The sequence below is a fragment of the Bos indicus genome, chromosome 11, assembly GCF_029378745.1.
Source record: "Bos indicus isolate NIAB-ARS_2022 breed Sahiwal x Tharparkar chromosome 11, NIAB-ARS_B.indTharparkar_mat_pri_1.0, whole genome shotgun sequence".
Classification (NCBI taxonomy): Eukaryota; Metazoa; Chordata; class Mammalia; order Artiodactyla; family Bovidae; genus Bos; species Bos indicus.
In genome coordinates, this window is record NC_091770.1 from 94773755 (window position 1) to 94783330 (window position 9576).

The 9576-nt window shown below is 48.0% G+C and overlaps 1 long non-coding RNA gene across 1 annotated transcript; it reads right to left on the reverse strand.

The window, feature by feature from the left end:
- Positions 1-3528: 3528 nt before the first annotated feature.
- Positions 3529-8919, reverse strand: LOC139185684 (uncharacterized). Its single transcript, XR_011569168.1, has 3 exons — positions 8859-8919; positions 5274-5368; positions 3529-3742 (listed from the first exon to the last, which is right to left on the reverse strand). It is a non-coding gene; the product is annotated as an uncharacterized lncRNA (long non-coding RNA).
- Between the last annotated feature and the right edge of the window lie 657 nt (positions 8920-9576).

Sequence of the window (9576 nt, forward strand, 5' to 3'; positions counted from 1 at the left end):
AGCCTCCTCTAAGAGCCAGCAAAGCAACTGAAGACTCAGGTTGGTGGGAGAGGAGTGGGGAGATATTGGCTGGACTGACAACCATTGTGGTTGTATCCACAGTCCATTTCCAGCTGGGGACTTCTCAGCAGAGGGACGAAGGCTGTTCTTCCTCAAAGAGACACCACTTCTCCACTCCAACCTGGCTGATCTGAAAACATAGTCAGGGCTCTTCCTAGAGTGTGTAGGGCGCTGGAAAAGTATATTTTGCTGGGCTCTTGTTTATGCAAACCATTTGAGTCACTCAAAATCTGCAAGTCAGCACCATTCTGATGGCCCAGTATCATAAGCTTCTGCAAAATTCCACATGAACCACCAGGAATAAAAGATCCGCTCACTGGACCATCTTCTTAGAACTGGAGTCTGTCTGGTACACATGGGCACAAGGATTGAAGCTCTTCAAGCATCTGATTAAGGGGAGATGTTAATCTTAAGATGGCACAACCAGCTCAGCCAGTGCCAGTCACCAGAGGGGGCTTAGAAAATTCCAAGGCACTTGAAGAAGGAGGATCCACTGAGAAGCTGATGTGGAAGAAGGTCTAAGAATAATCTGGCTATGTCATACCAGAGTGTGGTCTGGGGGCCCTGGGCGATCTTCCCTGGTCAAATCTTCACAGTCCGGTTTCCTGTCTTCTCCTTGTTTGGGTCCTGTGTTTCCTGGAAGTCCCATTGTCTGGCTGAATTCTTGGTCTACTGGCTCTCAAGCTCATAAGAAGTCACAGCCTTATTTTCATTTCTCCTTTGGGTAAATGATACATACTCAACTCCTCCCCCATTCTCATCTCCATCTAACTTTCTCTGCCTTCTCTGTTTCTTTAATTCTGCATCACTCTCTCTTTTCCTCCCTTCTTTCTCTCCTCATTTATCCCTCTACTTCTCCTCTTTCTCTTCCCCTACCAAACACACACACAATTTGAGCCCTGCAGCCCCCAGACTTCTCTGGGCTCAACCCTTCTCCCAGGCAGGCATGCAAACCATATGTGGTGCCAGGAAAAAGCAGGAGCTTGGCGGATGTGGCGTGGCAGCCTGGTAACCATTTGTTTTCACAGTCCTCACCCTGCTAATATGTTGAAGCATCTCCATGCTTTAACCCTCTTGTGGCTGGTTGCTGTCTTGAAGGAAGAGACAGAAAAGCAAAGAGTATGAGAGAGCTTTGAAGTTCCCTCGTTTGTTTATTCATTCACCCAGTAACCATTGGTCGAGCCCTAAACTGCCCTCTGTGGGGCCTGGCTGGGGTCCGGGGAAGTAGAGGTAAAGCAAGCGGGCTTGGTCCAGCCTGAAGGGAAGTGAAAGTCGCTCAGTTATATCTGACTCTTTGAGACCCCACGGACTGTATGTAGCCTGCCAGGCTCCTCTGTCCATGGAATTCTCCAGGCCAGAATACTGGAGTGGATTGCCATTCCGTTTTCCAGGGGATCTTCCCAACCCAGGGATCAGACCCAGGTCTCCCACATTGCAGGAGGATTCTTTACCAGCTGAGCCATCAAGGAAGCCCAAGAATCCTGGAGTGGGTAGTTTATCCCTTCTCCACTGGATCTTCTTGACCCAGGAATCGAACTGGGGTCTCCTGCATTGCAGGTGGATGCTTTACCAACTGAGCTATCAGGGAAGCCCAATTTTATTGGGTCTCTTGCTTTGCAGGCAGATTTCTTTACCAGCTGAGATACTAGGGAAGCATGGACCAGCCTAAGAGGATTTCATAAGCTAAGGAGGGAGAGACATGGCAAAACTGTTCATATTTAGCCCAATACACACAGTGACAGAGGAGGAGGGGATGCTGGAGCATCAAGGAGGGCACCTAACCCAGCTTTGGGGTCAATGAGGCCTACTGGAGGAGGGCCTACTGGAGGAGCTGACTTGTGGAGGTCAATATCAAGGTCAGGTGGGTGCTAGCCAGGCAAGAAAGGAGGACTGAACATTCTACACAAAAGAAACAACAGGCAGAAAGACACAGAAACTTAAGAGAGCCTGGTACACCCAGGACACTGTTCAGAATGGTCATGTGTGTGTGTAGTGGGGGTGAACAACACATAGAAATTGAAGCTAGAGAGGAAGGCGAAGTCCAGGTCATACTCTGAGGACCCTGAAAGCCTGGCTGAAGAGCTAGGACCTTATTCCAAAGGCCATTAACAGAGAGTGACAGAGTTACATTTGTGTTTCCGTAAGATTCCCGTGGCTTCAGGGTAGAAGAGGAATGGGAAGAGGGTGGCAAGAGACAGGGGGACTGAAGAGGAGTCCCTGCCTCTCTGTGATGCCTCTGCCCCTCCAGTGGGGACCACAGCCCCCCTTCCATCAGCCTTTATCTCCACTTTGGGCTTGTTCCTGGGTAGCTTCATTCACTTCACCAAGAAGGCCATCCGGACTGGGCCAGGACAGGCAACCCCCAAGCCGGACTTTCCTGGGTCCAGCCATAGCCTCAGGCTGCAGACTTCTGGACTTACCCTGACTTCAGGGGAAGGGAGGGACAAAGAAGCCCAATGCCCCAGGCAGGTAGGGCCCAGGCTCAGTGTGACCACTACCCACCTGGTTCTCACATGTCTAAGCGAAGCTCTGAGGCCCAGGTGCCCCCTAGTTTCAGTTTTTAACCACCTACCTGCTGGCTGAGTCCACATGGTAGGAAAACCTCAAAATCTAGACTCAGACTGCCAGAAGGACCTGGGGTCCTGTCCTGCACTGCTGTCACATTTTGGCTTTGTGTGCCTGGGCAAGCCACTGAGCCTCTGGGCAACTTTCCTCACTTGCAAAGTGAGATTCTGCTCTTTACCCTTGGGGACTTGGGAGATTTGCAAGATAGGTTGGAAGCGTTATACCCAAAGTCAGACACGTGTGGGCATTCAATGAATGGGACAGTGATTGTCACCTTTGTGTTGTCTGATGGCTCTAGTTGGAGTCCTTACTAATTATGTGACCTTGGGAAATTTACTCTCAGCAGGACTCTGTTTTCTCACCTGTAAAATGGGAATAATAGCAGTATATACTGTAGGGAATTGTGAGTTAATCCAGAAAAAGGGCCTACAACAATGCCTTGTATGTAGTAAACATACAATAATATCTTCTCTGAGTTTCTCATGACAAGTCTATTTTTTTCTTGTGATTTGAAGATACCACTGAAGCCAGGGTGGGTATAGAATCTGCCTGCAATGCAGGAGACAAAGGGTCCACCCCAGGGTCAGGAAAGCCTCCTGGAGGAGGAAATGGCAACCTGCTCCATCAATTCTTGCCTGGGAAATCTCATGCGCAGAGGAACCTGGCGAGCTACAGTCCATAGGGTCACAAAGAGTTGGACACGACTGAAGCAACTGAGTACACACTCACAGAAGCCAGACCCCTTGAACAGAGCCCTAAGATGCAGCTTACATCCAAGTATCCCCCAGATTCCATATAATACAAGACAGTACTCACTGTGGAAATGTGCCTGGTGGAATGATGCCTGAGACATTTCACAGACAATGTTACCAAGACTAATTGGAGAGTGAGGTGTGGGTTTTGTTCAGTGAATTGTTTAGCTGAGTGTCACATTGGGTGAGCTGTAAGTCACTTCTAGGTTGGAGTAGGTCATTCATTTATTGTCAATAAACTCTGATACTTTCTCTGTGCCAGAGAGGGATGCCGAGGGAAGCACACTGAAATCACTGCTTCTTATCAACGAGCAGACATGTTACTGAAATTTCCTAGGTGGATGATGTAAGCAAACTCCAATTCCCTGCAAGAAGAGCCAAGAGTAAAATTATTTCTTCTCTTCCAACAATTCCATATGATGTTTCCAGGTCTGGCAAAGACATTCCCTCTATTTAGAATCACCGAGTCTTAGCTTTCCAAGAAAATTCTAATGTAGCATTTCATTTAATCTACAAACAACCCTGTGAAGAAGTTATTATATCCTTCCTGTAGGAGAGGAAGCCAAGAGACCCAGTGATTTACACAGATCTACCAGCTAAAGAATGGAACAGCCAGGATTAGAACTCAGTTCTTCCCAACTTTGAAGTTCACATTCCATTCTCTGCATGATGCTGACCTACAAGGCCCCCTCAATACCCCATTTACTGTGATTCTTTTTTGAGATTAAGTCCTCGGTGAAGAAAGTTTGTCTTCAAGAAGGAAGATCCCATTCTGAATTCCTTGATTATGGTTGGTTGAATAGCACCAGTTTTTCCCCCCCAAACCTTTCTTTTTTCTTGTTATGAAGGTAATTCATGCCTATTTTTAACAATTTGAACATCATCGGAACATTTACAATGTGTGAGTCACAGGTATTCCCCTCCCCCGAAATAACAGCTGTTAACAATATGGAACATATTCTTCCAGTCTTTCCCCATGCAAATATTAATAACACACACAAGTATCATAATAATTGTTAGCATTACAGAAATAAAGCATACCACACACCTTTACAAAAATTTAACACTATATTAAGAACATCGTTCACTGTCAATTCATAAAATCTGCCTCGTTCTTTCTAACAGGTGGCTTTAGACTGAATGTGTCCCCCTAAAATTAATATGTTGAAACATAATCTCCATTGTGAGGGTATTTGGAGGTGGGCCTTTGGGAGGTGATTAGGTCATGAGGGTGGAGCCCTAATGAATGGGATTAGTGCCCTTATAAAAGAGACTCCAGAGATCTCCCTCCCCTGCCTTCCTTCTGCCATGTGAGGTTATAGTGAGAAGATGTCCATCTGTGAACCAGAAAATGGGCCTTCACAAGACACCAAATCTGCCAGCATCTTGATCTTGGACTTCTCAGCTTCCAAAACTGTGTGACAAGTTGTGACTTTAAAACATCAAATTTCTGCTGTTGTTTTAAAGTCACACAGTCTATGGTGTTTTTGTTACAGCAAACCAAACTGACAAAGACGTAGGTGCATGATAATTCAAAGTACAGATCCATAATTTTTCTCACCACTCCCCTGTCGATGCATACTTTGCCTGTTGCCTTTTATCATTTACAAAAAAACTTTGCTGGAAGGATTCTTGAACTCTGTCCTGTTGTGCCCTACACTCCTTAGTTGAAGTATTTATAATCTCAACTGAGCACTTCTGTGAATGGCTTATTCAATATTTCTCTCCCTTACTAAGCTCTGAGAGTTTTTAAGCAAACCTAAAGGGATCTTGTCTGTGTGTTCATGAGATTATCTCGGTGGTGCTTAGTTCAGGGTCTGGTACACAGTAGACTGTCAATAAATTATTTTGTGTGAACACCTAAAGGAACACATTACTGAGTGGATCTGTGCATACTTGCGTTTGTGTCTGCAGGGCACATCACTAAAAGGAGAAATGTCAGGCCCAGGGTGTGCTTCTTTGAAGCATGTTTACAGGCTGCAAAGTTGCTTCTGGGGGGAAAAAAAAGAACTAATGAAGTTAGGAGGTTAGGAGAGGGCTGGTTTCCCCACACTGCAAGGAAGACAGGCTTTGGGAGAACATGAGGGTATAGTTGTAGTCCATTATGTCCCATGTCGGTTGCAGGGAACCCAGTGATGACACTTCCCCAGACTGCCGTTAAGGAGCTCTCACCTGTTGCCTGCTACCCAGAGAAGAAAGGAAATACGAAGTTGCTTTGCCTCAGCAGGGGAGACAGCCCCCTCCCCAACCCCAGCACGTGTGGGCACTGCCTGCTTCTAGCTACCCCCCACCCGGCCTCCAGCCCCTTGGTCTCCCTGCTACCTGGCAACCAGCAGTTAAAGATGCAGCCTTTGAAGCCTCTGTCTGCCCTGCCAGCTTTGGTATGGCCACCCCGTGCCCTCTCCTCAAAGTCAGAACAGGACCAACACCCAATATCTGACTTTAAAACCAGGGATTATGCCACAGCTGCGTGGGGCTGAGACCTCAGGCAGTGGGGGCAGCAGCAGAGCCTGGGGCCAGGAGTTAGAGAAGTAAAGGGACAGCCTGCAGGACCTCTCTGACTCAGGCGAAGAACTTTGTCTCATCTAAGGGATCGCCATGTGGGGTTTCAGCTGTATGTGCGCATGGGTGTTGGGACCTCCCTTGTGGTCCAGTGGTTAAGAATCCACCTGCCAATGCAAGGGGTGTAGGCTCCATCCCTGGTCCATGAAGATCCCACAGGACACGGGGCAACGAAGCCCCATGAGCCACAACTACTGAAGCCAGTGTGCCTACAGCCCACTCTGCAAACGAGAGTGCATCTGTGCTCAGTTGCTCAGTCACGTCCGACTCTTTGCAATCCTATGGACCATAGCCCGCCAGGCTCCTCTGTTCATGGGCTTCTCCAGGCAAGAACACTTGAATGGGTTGCCATGCCCTCCTCCAGAGGATCTTCCCAACTCAGGGAAGGAACCCACATCTCCTGCGGCTCCTGCATAGCTGCATTCTTTACCACTGAGTCGCCAGGGAAGCCCCCCGCAATAAGAGTAGCCACTGTAATATGAAGCCCCCACATCGCAACTAGAGAGTAGCTCCCACTTGCCCCAATTAGAGAAAGCCCATGCACGGCAATGAAGACCCAGTCCAGCCAAAATCAAAACACAGGTGATGTGCCCAAGAGAACAGTTGGGACTACTTTTAGACTGCGGTGGTGGAAGGTAGCACTCCAAGGAGGTAGCATTTGGGCTGGGAGAGGGAGCCAGCCCAGTAATGACCTGGAAACAGAGTGTTCCTGGGGGAAGGCATGAAAAGTGCAGGGGCCCTGATCCAAGAACGAACTTGGTGTTTGATGGTCTGAAAGATGATCAGAACTGGAACATGGTAGGCCAGGTCAAGTCAAGCAGGACCTGGTAGGCATGAAAAGCATTTGGATCTTGTTTTGCATGCAGTGGGAAGTCATTTCCTGCTTTGTATGCAAGTTACTGTTGAACATCCATTCATTCATCACTCATTCATTCAATCAGCCAGTTGGCCAGTCAGTTGACAATCCTTCTCTGAGCCAAAGCACAGAGACTGGGGAGACAGATGAATGAGAGACAGCCCTTGACCTTGCAAATCTCATAACCTAGTGAGTAGACAGTGTGGATGCAGATACTTACAACCTAAAGGGACACGCAGAGGAATATTCAAGGTGCTATGACCCCAGAGCACTTGTTTCTGAAGTGGGAGGATCGGGGAAGACCTCCAAGAACACACGACACATTTGAGCTGGATCTTGAAACACCAAGCACTGCGATGAACCACTGCCGTGCTCGATATATATTTATTAAGGGAAAGAAGGAAGGCGGGGAGGGAAAGAAGGAAGGGAGGGAGGACGAGAAGGAAGAAGGATGAGAATTTTCCAAGTGCTAAAAAGAAAAAGAGCATCTGAAGCAGAAAGAAGTACGTGTGCAGAGTTTTGGCGACATGAGACAGTGTGGAAAGGGGTCATAGGTGATGTCCCAGGTAAGAAGTGAGCAGAACACTTGCCCCCTCCAGTTCAGGAACTCCTGCCATGCATGCCACATAGTAGACGCACAGTAAAAGGTGATGGGTGGGGTGGTATTTAATGTAACTTGCTGAATATTTCAGCCTCTTGACTTCAAGGCACATGCTGGAATTGTACCTCTCTGCCATATGTAGAATTAGGTGTGGTTATTTGACTTGTCTTGGCCAGTACAATATGAGCTGAAATGACATGAATCACCTCCGAACAGAAGCTTTAAGAGCTGGCAAGTGATTTGTGGTGCTCACTTTTCCCTGCCTCAGCAATCACAGAAGCCTGGAGAAAGAGCTTTGCGCAGCTCGGGTCCTTGAGGGGAATAATATAGATAGAGCAAAGGTCCTGTCTCCAGTCAACCTGAAGCGTGCAGACAGGATAAACCACTGAGATACGGGGTGGGGGTAGGGTGGGGTGGGGTTGTTACTGCAGCAGAACTGAACCTCTCCTGATTCACAGAACGAATGAGTGAGTGAGCAGAGCTGAGGGAGATTTCTGAATTAAGGCAGGGGTATGCGACCCCTTTGGAAGTTATGGGTGTGGAGAGGCTGTCAAGGAATTAATCATCTGAAGCCCATTAAAAATATTTCTTGAGACAAAAACTGTGAAGTCTGTTAATTTAGCCAGTCAAAGGGAACTAGACTATCCTGTCAGCCACCCTGACCCCTCCCAGTGACTTTCAGTTCTCTTCTTTCCCAGGAACAGCATTTGAGCTTCCTCCAGTACTCTTGCTTGGAAAATCCCCTGGACAGAGGAGCCTGGTGGGCTACAGTCCATGGGGTCGCTAAGAGTCAGACACGACTGAGTGACTTCACTTTCACTTTTCACTTTCATGCATTGGAGAAGGAAATGGCAACCCACTCCAGTGTTCTTGCCTGGAGAATCCCAGGGACGGGGGAGCCTGGTGGGCTGCCGTCTATGGGGTCGCACAGAGTCAGACACGACTGAAGTGACTTAGCATAGCATAGCATGAGCATAGCTGTAGCCTTGGTCCATCGATTGGTTCATTGATTGTTTCCCAAACCTTTCCTGTGACCTAGTCTCTGACAGAGATAAAGGTAGAGATAGAGAAAAAGAGGAAGAGAGAGAAAGATGTCCCCAGTAGGAGAGATTGAGTTGGCTTCCCTGATGTGTGAGCAAGGTATGGAAGAATGGGCCAGAGTTCATCAAATGGAAAAGGCAGGAAGAGGAACTGAGGCAGAACAGTCAACATGTGCAAAGGCATAGGGTTATGAAAGACAAGTGAGGCTCTCAGATGGACTGAATGGCAGTGGTGGAGCCAGAGGCTTAGGCGTGGAGAGCTTGTGAAGGGCTTTGAGTGGCACACCAAGGGATGTGGACTTCTGTCCTTACATCAATAGAGTCAGCTAAGGTCTTTGGGCAAAAGAAGATGGGTCTGGTGAGAGCTGAGTTTGGGCTGTGAGAAGTATCAGGCAGGGGTCCCCCAGTCCCCACCTTCCCACCTTGCTCTCTGGAAGTGCAGTCCCAGTGGGACTAGTCCTTGCTCTGTATTTCCAGTGTCTCCATCCTGTTGCTTAGCAACCTCCTGCAGAACCCCTACCTGCCTCCCAGATCCCAACCAAGCCCAGCCTTTGCCCAGCCAATAGCGTTGTTTCCTCCATCTTCTTATCTAGACAGGGACTTTTTAAACAAACAGCTACGAGTGAAGGCTTTCATGCCCACAACCTGGATTCAAGTCCCAGTCCACCAGTTTCCAGCTGGATGATTTGGCAAGTGAATCTCAGTTTCTTCATTGGTGAAATGGGACTGACAAGTGTATATACTTGATAATGTTGAAAGAGAAACAGCCCAAGGATAGAACTGAGCAAGGCACCTGGCACATAGTAAGGTTCAGTAAATGATCAATGTGATTATTATTAACAAAGCACTACCTTGTAGGGGACAAGAGTGGTGTTTAATGTGTGTACAGCACTGAGAAGGAGGGAACGTTACATATCTCCAGCTACTCTGTAAGCTCTTTGGACTCATAGCTTGCACCCAATATGCCTTGAATCTCCTTGAAGGCCCTGATCTACCTGTGTCCTGGAGGGTGGACTAGCCAGGTGGATGGAAGGTTTGTACCAGGGACGTCTCCCTAAGCACAGGGGTCTGTGTTTCTCTGTCTCTAAACCCTGGGACCAGGGATGGGCAGCTGTGATGTGCAGCTACGAAGGTCCACCT